The following is a 14,394-nucleotide window of genomic DNA, read 5'->3' as shown; positions in this document are numbered from 1 at the left end:
ACTAATGGATGTAAAGGACTTGGTTTTTTTTTTAAGACACATGTTTTAATGAGTCTTATAATTTCTTAGTTCTTACAATCAGTTTCTCAAGTGGTTGGAATCTTGTTGCCTGCAGTTGGGGGTGTGTGTTTTCTCTGCCTACCTCTGCCCTCCTTGTGAATTTTGAAAATGTGTCACTTTTCTAATGCAAATGGCTACCCAAGAATAGTATCAGAGCATGGGATTAACCCACGAACTCTAAGAAACCCTCTCAAGTTTCTTCTAATAGAAAATCTTAATAACATTTCCCAGTGCACAAATAACATTTTGATTCCCTTATTTTGCACGGTGTCCAAATAACATTTTTATTCCCTTATTTTGCACGGTGTCCAGCTGGTTATTCCTTTACCCGTCAGAGTCTCATAAAATGCTTTCTTTGATGATCCAAAATACTTCCAGGTATCTTCTCATCTGACTTTCATCTTAGGGACAGTGACAGTGCAGGGAGCCTGAGGTTTGTTGTTGTTCCTGCTGTGTTTTGGTACCAGCGTTGCCTGAAGTGTGGATTCCAGCCTCTGACTCTGTGGGATGATGAGCTGTTGTGCTGTTTGGTGCTGCCCCTCAGTGTGACACAGTCATCTCAGATCTGTGCTGGTCATCTGGGGATTCCTTTGGAAGGGAACTGTATTTATTTGAAAGCCAAAATGCCAAGGAGCAGGAAATCCTTTGCTCTACGCAAGTGTTGCCTTCCTTAAGGAACGTTTCTTGACAGGTTGAGTAAATCCAGTCAAACAGATGATAAATTCAAGTTTGGACACTTAATGTAGGAATTGACTTCTCTGCATCCAACATCCTCCATTACGTTGTCCCATCAACACCTCTCCATTTCCAACGTGAAGAGAAGGGTTTTTTTTCCTCATCCCATATGCATCCCACCTTCTGGGCCCGGATTGGAGTGTGATGGAATTCAGCACGTCACTGGACGTGGGAAAAGACTCCTTTTATCTTCCCCACCCGTGATTCAAAGCCCCCACATCGTATGTAAGGCAGGGCTGGGATTCGTGCACGTCTTTTAGTGTTTCTATTCCGGGCACGAGGAAGTCATTATGCTGCAGGGCTGCTCTTGTGTGGGCACTTAGTGGGAAGTGATGTGTTCTGGATTGTGGAGGAGATGCTGTGGAGCTCTGCTGACATGCAGATGATGCCTGGAAAAGGTTGGCATGGAAGCGTTGGAGCTTGTGACAAGGAGAGCTGCCAGCCAAGTGCGGAGCCTCGGAGTGGAGAGCAGAGCCTAAATATACAGAGCAGCGCTGGGAGCCTCTTGCTGAAGGGTCTGTAAAGTCTGAGCAGAGCAGTCCTGAATTCCCTACCAGAGCCTTTCTGTCTGCAGGGAAACTTGTAAAGGTCTGCAAGTAAAATAGGCCAGAAACCTTTGATATAAGTGGAGGAGTGACATCAAAGCTGGGATGTGTAAGCAGCAGGTGGGCAGAAGTCAGGACAGTGTGATCCTGTGCTCCTCATTTCGAGCTAATTTGCTGGCCAGGGATAACACTGACTCCCAGAAAAGCATTGTACATCTAATCATACATGCCAGGGAATAGGTTAACATCGTTCTCAGATAATTAATAAAGATAGCAGTTCCATAGCAAATGGGAAGGGGAAAAAAACAACCCATGCATTGTTTAGGAAAGATATTTCTTTCCTTAGGCATCTCTCCTGGGAAGACCTTGGTACTTGTAAATGATTCTGCCGCCTACCTTGTGTACCTTCATTTTAATGTGGGGATGGGGGAGGAGCCAGTATCGGAAAACCAGCCAGAATGGATGCCTTGGAAAGCTGCCACTAATTACTGTGGCGTCTGACAATTAGCTGTTGTTAAGCCTTTCCTTGCAAGTTCTCCACGGTGCATCCCGAAACAAAAACAAGGACCTGGAGAAAGGAAAGGCGAGAGCTGTCCTTGTAATGATCTCGTAGGGTGGTTGTTGTTTCAGAGCAGAAGATGGAGTTGATTCTGACGTGGTTCCCTTCCAGCAGAGCCGGTGAGATTTGATGGATCCAGGAGCTCTTTGGTTTGTTTGCTGCTGGGCTCTGTCGTAGCCTGCAAACTTCTTACACCTCCTACCTCTAAAACAGCTTTGGGGGCTGCCTTTCTGCACGGGAAAGCTGTAAATCAGTAACGTCTTCAAAGTGTTTATTGGTGGTGTTAATTGCAGAATTCTTAACAAAAATCAAGACAGATGAAAGAGATTCGAAGAAATCTTGCAGGTGGTTTCTCGCATTTGCCTCCAGGGTCTTCTGACTTTGGTTTCACTTTGTGGCAGCGATGAATAGCACCGAGCCTTTTGCAAGTGTCTCAGGGGTGTCGTTAGCTGGGAGTAAGGACTGAGCTGGAACTGGCAGGTATCTCAAGGCTTCTGTACTGAGCTGATTTCCCACACCCCTCAGCCCTGCTCTTTCTCTGAAAAGAGGAAGAGGGGACAGTGGTGATTTTGATTAGAAAGGCCAAGCCAGGCAATTATTTCCTCCTTGTCCAAGGAGATGTTTTTGCATCAGTCGAGCGTTTTACCGAGCTGCTGTTTCAGATGACATCGCTCAGGTGGCCGTGCCCAGAGCATCTTCCAGGGTACTTTACACCAGCATGAGCCAGGCTTTGCACCGACTTGCATCTCTGCATAATTCCATTGCCTTGGAAGGAGTGACAGGTAATCTCCAGACAGATCTGGAGCCTGTTTAATGTGCACCCCTGGTCTCTGAGCCTTTGGGGTCCCACCAGGAGCAGCCCTGGCTGGGACAGAACGTGGCAGCTCTTTGGCAAATGGAGTGGAGAGGGAGTTATAAAAAACAGCCAAAGTGAATTTCCTCCTCTCAAAACTGATTAAAGCAAGAGCAGCGTTGCAAATGTTTCTTGTGAGCTTGGTGTTGCTTTGCAGGGGAGTCTTGCTTGGGCACTTTGCTGTCCTTGTGCCTATTCTTAGCCTGTTTACCAGGAGCTGTTGTGTGTGTGCATCGAGGGAGCTCTCTGTTAACTCGTGCTGTGTAACAGACTGTTTGTGTGGAGCCTTGTGAGGAGAGAGGGGATTATATCCGAGCTTTTCTGTCACCTCTTCCTGCTTGTGTGCTTTATAACTGCTGAGGAAATGCAGGTTAAGGTTTCCATAGTATCTGAGTGTATCTCAGAGCATGTGTGATGTGGGGAAGTGCTGCCTGGTCCTTGCTTGACACTGACCTTTGAATCTGAGATTGGTGACATGGTTGAAATGGTTTCATGGCTTGCTGCTAGAAGGGATGGCCTTGGTCCCTCTCCCAGCTCTGCAGTCCCTGTCATTTATATGATGCCTCAGTGAAGTGATTCAGTTTGATAATCCAACAGCAAACTTGCTGCTTGTGGGGTTTGTAGAGGGTGTTGAGGGGGTTTCCTTAGCAGTAGAATGGGGGGGGGAGTTTCTAGACTTTCCTTCTCCCCTTTTCTACTGTTAGTTCACTGTCTTAATGCTCCTGCATTAGGATATTGAGTCCAATCTGGCTCTCTCTGAAGATGAGATACACGAGCCCTGGCAGTGCCTGAGGAGGGGATCCACTCACATGGCAGGGACTATCTGTATTTAGATATTTTTACCCAGCTCTGGTACTCTGAATTTTGCTGTCCTGAGGGGGAGATGGTCTGGTCCTGTCACTCAGGAAGACAAAGTGAGAGGCAGAGGAGTGAGAAACTGGGCTTGGTGCTCCTTGGCTGCTGGAGGTAATGGTTGGGATGGGTAACTGCTGCTTGGCGTGGGCAATGCCAACACAGAGTCAGAGAATTTGATAAGGCTGGAAAAGACCTCCAAAATCCAAACATTAACCCAGCACTGCCAAGGCCACAGGAGCCCGTGTCCCCAAGTGCCACATTCACATGCTTTTTGAACACTTCCAGGGATGAGGACTCCACCACTGCCCTGGGCAGCCCCCTCAAATGCCTGACCATCCTTTTGGGAAAGAAATTGTTCCTAATATCCAATCTAAAGCTCCCCTGGCACAGCTTGAGGCCGTTTCCCCTTGTCCAGTCCCTTGTTCCCTGAGAGCAGAGCCCAATTCCCCCCCGGCTCCCCTCTCCTGTCGGGGAGTTGCAGAGAGCAAGAAGGTCCCTCCTGAGCCTCCTCTTCTCCAGGCTGAGCCCCCCCAGCTCCTTCAGCCGCTCCTGCTGCTCCAGCCCCTTCCCCAGCTCCGTTCCCTTCCCTGGACACGCTCCAGCCCCTCAGTGTCTCTCTTGTCTGAGGGCCCCAGAGCTTCCCCCAGCCCTGGAGGTGCCCCAGCAGTGCCAGCACAGGGACAGGCACTGCCCTGGGGCTGTGACACACCAGGGCTGGTCCCAACCAGGTACCACTGGCCTCTTGTCACCTGGGCACACCTGGCCCATGTCCAGCTGTTGTCACCAGCACCCCCAGGGCCTTTTCTGCCCAGCAGCTTTCCCGACCCTCCCAGTCAGGGCGCTGCTCCAGTGCCCTTTTATGTTCCCTGCAGATCCAGAGCCTGCTCAGGATCAAGGAAGGGAATTAATGGAGTGGGTGGGGGAGATTGTTCCAGATGAAGGTGCTGAATGGACGGGAATAGTTGGCTGTTGTTTGCGACTGTGAAGGTCACCAGAATCAGACGCTCGTTTTTCAGCCCTGTGTTGCTGCTGGGTGAGCAGAGGTTTGTGCTGACACTCACAGTTCCTCTCAGTGGGGCCTGGACTGGCACTGGAGGAAGAAAACGCCCCGTTTTGAAGGCTCTTGGTAGCAAGACAACAAGAAAAAGGTGCAACGGTACAAATCTTTTCAGATTCTGGGGCTTCTTTTTATTGCCTGACTTTTTATTTTGAAGTCTTCTCGCTATGACTTCTGGTTTTTGCTGTTGTGAGAAGTGAAATTAATAATCTCCTTTAGTTCCCATACATGGGAAGGAATGTTCTTCATCCTGGCCCAAGTTGAGCTGCAGATGGGATCTGTTTTTGGGAACTGTGTTATGCAAAAGCAGAGGAAGAGGAAACAAATAGTTTCCTACCCTCTTTGAAACGCAGTTTTAATGGTTCCTTGGTATTTATGTAATTATTTAATCTGCTGCCTGATCCTTGGGATTATTATTCTTTCCAAGTTGTAACTGGAGCAGTAAAGTTATCTTGTAAATTGGAAAAAAAAAAAGAACTGGCATATGTTGTTTGCAGAATTGCATTTTAGTAATTGTTTGCAGTGACCTATTGGAATCTCAGAGAGAAAATTTGTTTGCTTGACCTTCTCCCAGATCTGCTCCTGGCTATCTCAGTACAGAGGAGAATTGAGTTGGTTTGGGGTTTTTTTAATTACATTCTGACAGCAAAGCCTATTTTTCTGCGTGTGTTACAGTTGTGGCTTTTTTAAAGGTTAAGCTGTATTTAAACAGAACTTCCATAGATGTAGTTTGCTGAAACTTGTTGGGTTTGTTTTTTTTTCTTTTTTGAGCCAGAATTCCTTGTCCTGGGTATTATTACGAAATAATGATTTGTTTATTGATTTTTTTTTTAATCTAAGGAGAAAGTTCACATAGTATTTTTGAATGTCTAGAAGTGATGGTGAAAGGACTGTGGGGTTTTTGTCAGTTTTATTTAGGACATGGTTTTTGTTTCATTTTTTGTTTGTTTATTTGTATTTTGTTTGCTTTTTTTAATTGGGTGGGGGTTTTTTCTTAGTTTTAGACATTGTGAAGTGATTAGATCATAGAACCTTGCCAGGTTTAGGGGGAGAAATATCCTTTTTTATTTTTTCTTACAAATTTTTAGCAGAAGTCTTTTGAGATCTCATTCCTTGATGTCACTGGGTTGTGGTCAGAGCCCACTGTGGGTTTAGTGTGGAGGAAAATACCCAATATCCGAGGGCCTCACTCCACACAAACTGTGTCTGTGTGAAACCTGCTTTTCTGTGGATGAGACTGATGGTTCTTCCTTTCACCCTTCCAAAATCCTGGCACTCTTCCTCCTTCCTCTCCAAAATCTGGCAACTCTTGAGAGCTGAGGGTCAGAAAAACAAATTGTGGGAAATCTCTCCCATCAACTCGGCACTGGGAAGAGTTTCCACGGGACAGCCCCTTGCACCGTGGGATGTCTGGAGCTGCTCCTGGAGGGGCTGTGAGAGCCTGGTCCTTCAAACACACCAAAGAGAACTCCATGAAACCCTCGCCAAGGAGCAGGTGCTGCAAAATTTGGGTTCTGCCAAGTTTGGAGAGAATTGCACTGATGGAGCTCTGCCCCTCTCAAGGGAAAATCAGCCTCCAAAATCAGTGTCCAAGCTGGAACAAGTGAACAGATGCTGCAAGTCCCTCCAGTAGCTCAGTTTGCGGCTGAGGCTGTTTCCCTTCCTCTCAGTCTGATCCCTTAAAGTATCCCGAAGGACTGAAACGCTGGAGTTATTTGCATAAGTCACAAAAGAGTGGAGGGGAATCAAATGGGATCCGGCCACGTCTCCTTAAATCCACACTGACCTGGAGCTGGGTGAGCAGGAGCCTGTGTGATGTCAGCCCCGTAATCAGGCTGGTTTTGCACATCCCAACTTGAAAAAGTGGGGTTTTTTTCATCCCTGAATCTGAATAGACAAACCTGAGGGGCACTTCGTGTTTCCTGCTAAATTCCAGATAAGATCTCTTGCTGTTTGAACTTGCAAAGCAGTTTAGGTGTGTGCTTCCCTGCTTGCAGGGCTCCTGCAAAAAAGTTTGACCCACCCCTTCATTTAGTTGAGTCTGTTTGGAGTGAACAATGTTCCTCAAGCTGTGAACACAAGAATGGTTTAGCTTTTAAAAAAAAAATCAAAAAAAAAATCCCCTGCAAACAGATGATGTAATGCCCGAGCTCCATGTTTAAACAGTAGCTAATTTGCCAGGGGATAAACCAGGGTGAAATCTGTCAGGCTTTCTAATTTCCCACATTCACCAGAGCTTTGTTCTTTGTGCTTTCAAATGCAGGGTACGTTTGTGTGTCCGCACTGTGCGGTTTCCTTCAGCTCCCGTAGCCAAAGACTTTGTCCAGGGGCAAGGGAAAACCTTGCTGTAAACCTCGTGCTCCCATAAACCTCGATATGTATCTTTTTGTTCTTAAGTTTTAACTTTGTGACTGAATTAAAATCACAAACCACCCCTTTGATGAGCTGCAGCGCTGCAAGACGGGGTTTATTCTGAATTTGGAGCTGGTGGCTTTGCGGCACCTTCCTTTGCTCGGGCAGGATTCACTCCCTGCAAGGTCCCCGGGGCGCTGCTGGGTGGGAGGCTCCACTTTCTGCAGCTGGTTTGGGCTGCACGTGGACTGTTTGCTGGTGTTTGAACTCTCCTCTCCCTGCCAGTTCTGGTCAAAACAAGGAACACTTCGTTTTTCTCACATGTAATTTTGGCTTTTTATGAGCTTTTCTCTGCTCAGGGCAGCTCTGACCCGTGTAAAGGTTCGTATCTGCTGACAGGCGGGGACTGACTCCGGCTGGTTGTGTAAGAGGGAGGTTTGGATCAACACTCCTCCCCCTCCTCCCCGGGATGGGCTGTTTATTGGGATTTTTCACTGACCTATTCATTTAATCTTCAGTTTTGGCACCGTTTCCCGGGGCTCTTGTAAGCAAAGGGCTTTGCCAGCCAGCAGGATGAACCAGCACATGCAACAGGGTTGGAGAGATCCAGAGGCTTTAGTACCTGCCTGTGGTGGTGGAGGAGGGAGGAAGGTGTGACATGAGAAATTGAAGTGACACTTAAAAGAATTGCTTCCATCTTTGGCTTTTTACACTGAGAAGCAAAAAACTTCCATCCTCTAACTTGGAGCAGCTTCATGTGAAAAGCTGACACAGTCTGGGATAAACCTGTTTTGTGGGGGGTGTCATCAACCAGCCTGGCATTCTGGGTGGCTTCAGCAGTTTTTCTTCCTCTAAACTGAGCTGGCAGAAAGCTCCGAGGGCGAGTTGTGCTGACGCCGCTCCTGGTCTGGAGATGCTGCTCTGGAAAACAGACACTTGGGGAGAGATCCCATCTGTGGGAGACGGCGCTGACTCACGGCATCGAGACCTGCTGGGATGTGCTGGTTTGAGGCAGCTGGATTTCGGGAGCTTAGGAAAATTGTGTAAGGGGTGGGAAGCTCAGAGACTGCCCTGCAACCGATGGGTTGTTTTTTTCCGTGGTTCAAAACTTGAGTAGTGGGTGAGTTGCAGTTTATGGTGAAGTTGTGCTTGATCTATTTATGATGATTCTGTTCCTCACACTCTGCTGATTTGACTCCTTCCTCTTAGGCATTGTTTGCACATAAATCCTTGTCCTCAGAGTTTCCCTGGTCTGTGCCAGCCCTGGAGCAGCTGGGAAGGTACCAGCAAACACGGACTGCTCTGAAGGACTGGTTTGGTGATGGAGACTGGGTTTAGCTGGAGCTGCTTGGATGGGGCTGCCCTGCCCCATCCCCAGCAGTGATGGGGATGTGTTGAGAAGCTGTGGGCTGCACACAAGGAGCCTTTTGTTTGCTTGCCTTAGCAGCCCTCCCTCGGAAAGCTGACATGTTCTCACTCACAGTGTTGTTCACTGGTTGTTTCTCAGGAAGCCTCCCTGGTTTGGAGGGCTGATCTCAGGAGACAGTGGTCCCTCTATCCCTCTACCCCTTCAGGAGGTCTCCTAAAGAAGCCTAAAGCAGCCTGTGGTTATCTCATGTTTCCCCCCAAGCAGCGTGTCCTGCTGACTCTCATCCTGAATTTAAATAAATTGTAGTCCTTGCTAAATATCTGTCAAATATTGACTTAGTCTGTAGGGTGAGCTGACTAAGCTGAAATTAATGGTCTAATTCCAGCTTGTTTGGCACGGGTGTTTAGGCAGTTTTATTGCAGATGGTAGAGGAAATTAAGAACTTACCTTGACTCCATCTCAAGGGGAGGAAAGAGAAGCCTTGGGCTTATATGGCAGTAAGGAAAGACTTGGTGGAGACACAGAGGGGGGAGTGTTTGTAAAGATATTATTTGAGAGTGATAAAAACTCTTTCTAATTAATGAGTGAGGTCATAAGACAAGAATTGAGGAGCTGTTGTTAACTGGGTGCTGTTACAGATGCCATGAAATGATCTCCTGCCTTCTGGTCCGTTGCCATACCCCTGGGATAATTTTTCTAAATCTGTTGAAAATGAGATCCAGAAAAAAAAAAAGGACAATCTGGCTGGTTGAGGTTTTGGCACAGTATCTGCTGGCTTTGTGTGTTCACCCTCTGCAGAGATAAAGGTGTCTGTTTTGGCATCTCCTTTCCTGGGGCTCAGGAGATGTGGACAAGTCCATGTGTTCCTGAGCTGCTGCTGCAAAATGACAAAGCCCTGACGCCTCCAAGCAGGCAAAGAAAGGGAGATGCAGGGATGTGTCTGGAGTGATCCAAGTGAGCTGGTGGCAGAACTGGAGCTAAAACACTCAGCTTCCCTCATGTTTCAGAGCCTCCACGTGCAGCCTGTCCTTCACACTCCTGGGAAACTTGAGGGGTTTTGAGGTTATTTTTGAGAGGTTTGTTGTTGGCATAAAGGAATTTTGGGATTCCAGACAATAAAGATGCAGCTTCAGGGCCAGTCCTGCCTGAGTGACTGCAGGGATCTCATTGTTGGAACAGGGAATCTGATGGAAGTTGATGTAAATGCTGAGCTCAGAAGTTGGTTTTCTTTCTGAAAACACCTTTTTTCTCTCCACCCCCCCAAATTTTTGCTGCAGGAAGTGAGATCTCTGTTGTGGCTTTGGGGTTTATGGGAGCTTTGTGCCTCCAATTGATCTGCTCCTGGCTGATCCTCCGTGGCCCGGAGAGCAAATGTGATGCAGCAGATTCATTATATGCTGAAATATTTATTGTGTTACTGGAAAGGTCATTGATGGCAGTGCAGGATACAGTCCTGAGTCTGTCACCACTCTCTTTGGAGAGCAATGTCTCATAAAGTCCCTGGAATAACTTATCCTTGGCACATGCTTTTTTGAGGTACGTTCCTGGATCTCCATAGGTTAACAAATAACTGTGATAATGCATCGGAAAGCAAACAGCTGAATTTAATTTGCTGTGTGTTCTCTCACAGGCAGAGCAGGAAAGGAGCCTTAATTTAACCTTGTACCTTTTTGCCTGATTTAAGTAATTTGCAGAGTTGTACAATAAAATCTCTGCAATCTCATTTCTATTCCTATTATAGTAACCTGGAATTGTTATTAATGCCCAAGGGCATTTTTGCTCCTACACGTGTGGGAGTTAATATTACCTGTTGCATAACGTGATTTGGAAAGGTAGCAATGGAAAGGCTTCTGGGCAACAAGGTGGGCTGTGCCTTCCCTTGCCCTGCACCACAAAATGAAGTGTCCTTTGGCAGCTGGAACCTCTCAGAGCCTTGTCACGGGTGCAGGAGTGGTGGTGTGTGACAGCTCCCCGTGTGAGGGCCCTGGATGGTGTGGGATCCACGACTGACCTATTTGCTGGCAGTTTTAGCATCTGGCTGGGATTAGTTCAGCCAGCTGATACCCAATTCCGTGTGATAATGGTGTGACTTTAAGCATGGGTTGGATGATTGGATGATGAGGAGCATTTTGGAATCTGGCCTTGCAAATGCAGCTTGTTAATTGACTCGCTGTCAGAGCTGCCTTTTTAAGCTGTGCTGTCTGTCCTCCTGACGATGTTCCAGCCTCCCTGCCTGCAGTCTGCAGCTCCTCTGCCAAGCAGAGGCTGCTGTTGTGCACATTTGTCACCTGTGGCCACTCCTCTGGCTCTGAGGGGCTCTTTTCCCTGCCACACCGAGAGTTTTCCTAATTGGAAGTGAGCACTGGAGGGGCCGCTCTCGTTGTGGGGTGTCACGAGCGAGCTCTTCACCCGAGCGTGTTTCAGGCAGCTGCAGGAGGTTCAACAGCCCTGTCTGTCATGATCAGACAGATCTCTGCATAATATAATCTAGCAAACCTCTTGATTATGAGGGTGGAAAATAATATGCTTTCATTTACAGATGTTGCAGCACAAAAAGTGCTGCTGTGAATTCTCTGACTGGCGATATCTGGGGGGGGTGTTTGGCATCCCCAGCTTCTGAGTTCACCCATTTTCTGAACATATCCTGAATTTCTGCAGACTTCTCTGGACACTGCTGTTTTACAGACAGGCAGATTATTAATTACTCTTCAGTAGCCAAATTAAGGGATTAAAGTGGGTCAACAGTCCTTGAAGTTTAAGGTAAAAAAGACAAAAAGGTGATGGAGGCTGTTGCATCCTGGCTAATTTTACAGGCAGGGTTGGAAAGGGAAGGGAATGAAGCATGATTTTAATTAAATCCTCTAAACACCTTTTCCTTCTATCCTGTGAGTTTTGAAACTGTTTTGTGGTGCCTGTACCTTGTGAGCAGTGGGAGGGGGAAGCTGCAGCAGACACAGATCTCACCTGGGGTGGCTCAGACGTGCAGGTGTGGTGAGGGAGCAGCAGGAGCTTTGCAGGTGTTTGTGAAGGGGTTTTGAAGTGTTTCCTCCTTTTGGGCACATAAACTCTCTTGGTTACAGACTGGCAGATCTGCAGATTAGGAAAGGTTTTTGCAATCCCTCGAAGCTGTGGTTACTCTGGAAGAAGGAGTTCCTGTGGTCTCTCTCCTGATTGTGTGGCAGACCAGTTTGGGAAGTGCCGAGATTGAATCTGAGCTCGTTTCTTGTTTGTGAGGTTTGTTGTCTCAGTGGGGACAGGGAAGAGGAGACGTGACAGGAGGATAGAAATAGACTTGTTTTGGTCTGAAGAACTCATGGATTTATGGTGGTGGCTTCTTTTCTGTTTAAGGGAAGGGCAGCATTTAGAGCAGGGTACATTTACATTGGGACTTATTTCTACAGATCTAATTGCTTGCAAAGTTGTTTCATTTTTTTTTCTTTCTCTGCTTTATAGTCAGCAGTGAAAACCAGCTATTTTTGCAGCACAGTTCACCTTGTCCTAAGCAGACATCCTGAACCAATCCAGTTTCCTGTGCTCCAGCAGTGCCTGCTGCTTTTGCTGGCTGCAGAGAGAATCAGAGCAGCCGGTTCAGGTGTGATGGGAATCACATTTCTCAATGGGAATTGGCCTATCCAGGGCCAAACCTTGGATGCTGGGTGCTTTTGGGCACTGTACCAGCTCCTTGGAGTTGCAACTTCCTCCTTCTTGGAAGGAGGAAGAGCTGATGTGGGCACTGGATCTGATTATGTCCCGTGGTGGCAGGTCTGAGGTTTGAAGTGTGTTTCTGACCACGTTAGTGAGAGTCATTGTGTGATAGTTCAAATATCAGTGAAGAAATCTGAAGGGCTTTGTTTCCCTCCTGACCCTGGGAAGGTTGGCCAGTTTGTCAGCTGGGATCCATCCACAAAGGGAAAGCTCCAGCCAGCCAGGATGAAGTCCTGGTATCAATGTGGGTTTTACTGCACTAGCAAAGGAGGAAATGAGATGGTGCAAAGAGTCTTTTCCTAATGATTTTGGTGTCTCTGATCAGACGTGCTCTGGTGGAGGAAATCACACTGAAAACGACCACAGAGCTTTGAGTTTTAACTCCCAAACTCGAGCCTGGATCATACAAAGCAAACCCTCCGAGCCCGTGAAGGGGGTTTTGTGGAGGAATAAAGCTCATTGTCAGCTGCCGTGTTCAGACCCTTGGGAAATTGTGACCATTGTCTGGGCTATTATGGCTTAATAAAAGCTTTGCATTTCCTCATTCAGGGTCTTGAGAATCTGGTTCTGTGCTTTTAAAAATAACTCAGCGTGAGCCACAATTGGGAGCATTCACAGAGGAAATTCTTCAGCCGTTTAAAACAAAGTGAAGGGAGGGAAAAAAGCTCTCCTTAAAGTGCTTTCACTTGTCGGTGAAGAGCGAGTGTGTCCCGGCCGTGCTTCTGGAGGAACCACAGCGAGGTTGGAGCCCGGTCCTGCTCCTGCTGAAGGTTTATTTGCTTCTAGCCTTCAAGGATTTTGGGACCAGCACTATCCCAGCTGGGGGATCTGCCCTGGGTGCATCCTCCTGGGATGGAGGGATGATGTACCTCTCGTGGGTGAGCAGCTCTGGGCAGGTGGGACCAGCAGACACTGGTGGGGTTGAAGCGTTTTCTTCTCGATGCAAAAGGCAGGAAAATGTTTTTCTTTGTTTCTTGTGCCAGAGTCTCACCAGGTAGGGTCACTTTAGGCAGAGGGAAATGTGGCCACGTGCTGAAGGATGTGCAGGATTTAGGGCACCCACTCTGCAGGCTCTGGGAAAACATCCCAAAGCTGTGCTGGAGTGGGGAAGGGGACAGAGGAGGGGGTGCTTTGAGGTGTTCATCACCCTCAGCTTGGCTTATCTGTAGAGTTTTTTTGTGCTGGGAGGTTGTAGCCCAGCACAGAAGGTCAGAACTATTTTACAAATGAGCTTTGGAGGTTTGTTTCTTTCCCTTTGTGTGTTCTTGGGTTTATTTTCCTTCTCCAGCGGAAATAATTATATTGCTTGTTTCCCATGTTCTGGCTCTCGATGAGGAGGAATGTACTCGGGTTTTTTTGTGTTGTGGTGGTGTTTTGTTTTGTTTGTTGTTTGTTTTTTTTTCCCAGTGCAGTTTGTACTGTTAAAATATCCCGGACAGCAGTAGCTGCCCACGTACAGCACAGAAACGTGTGTTTAGTGGTTGCAAGACATGCTTGCTCTGGGTGTGCCACCCTGTTTCATTCAGTGCCTGTGTGATTGGCCATCATTTATTGTTCCATCAGGCTCAGGAGATATCATTTACATTAGTAATTTGTGCTCTGTGCAGGCCAGAGTTACATATGTTGCCTCTTGATTTTGAAATAAGTTTTGCCTGTTTCTTGCAGGATGGAGAGGATGAAGTGTTGTAGAAGACACTTTGGTAGTGAGGAGGCTGATGGCTGGGATGTTGTCTTGGTTTTATTTGTGACAGCACATGAATTCAGGCAGAATATTCCTCTTCCATGCCTCACTTTCTCCACTGGAAAATAAAACCAGCATGACTTTTTCATTAGGAGCGAGCAGGAATGACTCTCCTCCCTCTTTGTGTCTCCAGTAGCATCTGTGATATGCACAGTCTGGGGACAAGCCACAGCCCTGCAGTAATTCTGCAGTAAATTCAGTCACACCTTTGTGTGGTTTGGTGTTGTTTGAAATTTTATAGGTCATGTGCCCCATTGAAATGATTTCCATGCCTGTGTTTGGAGGATCTGCTGTGCCCGTTTTCCTTTATATCCCTGTGACTGATCCGGGGCCATATGTTAACAATATAACTGCTTTTAATTTATTTTTTTTAAACCCGCTGGTGTCTAAATATATCTAATAAAAATGCAGACTGGAGCTCTTTAATGAGGCGTAAGTCATCCCTGCCTCTCTTTTTTTTTTTTTATGAGACAAAACCACCTCACACCCTGGCTGCTTTTTGTGGGGACTTCTGCTTTGCATTTCTACACATCCATCATCGAGTGAAGGCTCTCACAAAGGGA

At 47.1% G+C, this 14,394-nt stretch overlaps 1 protein-coding gene across 3 annotated transcripts in view; it reads left to right on the top strand.

Moving 5' to 3' along the window:
* Positions 1–14,394, top strand: part of EXTL3 (exostosin like glycosyltransferase 3) — a 132,414-nt gene that overhangs the window by 24,775 nt on the left and 93,245 nt on the right. The gene's annotated exons all lie outside the window — the stretch shown is intronic.

This window comes from Neopelma chrysocephalum, unplaced genomic scaffold, assembly GCF_003984885.1.
Source record: "Neopelma chrysocephalum unplaced genomic scaffold, ASM398488v2 Primary Assembly neopelma1_123, whole genome shotgun sequence".
Lineage (NCBI taxonomy): Eukaryota > Metazoa > Chordata > Aves > Passeriformes > Pipridae > Neopelma > Neopelma chrysocephalum.
Note: the sequence above shows the minus strand (reverse complement) of the source record. Positions and strands in the feature narration are given on the sequence as shown.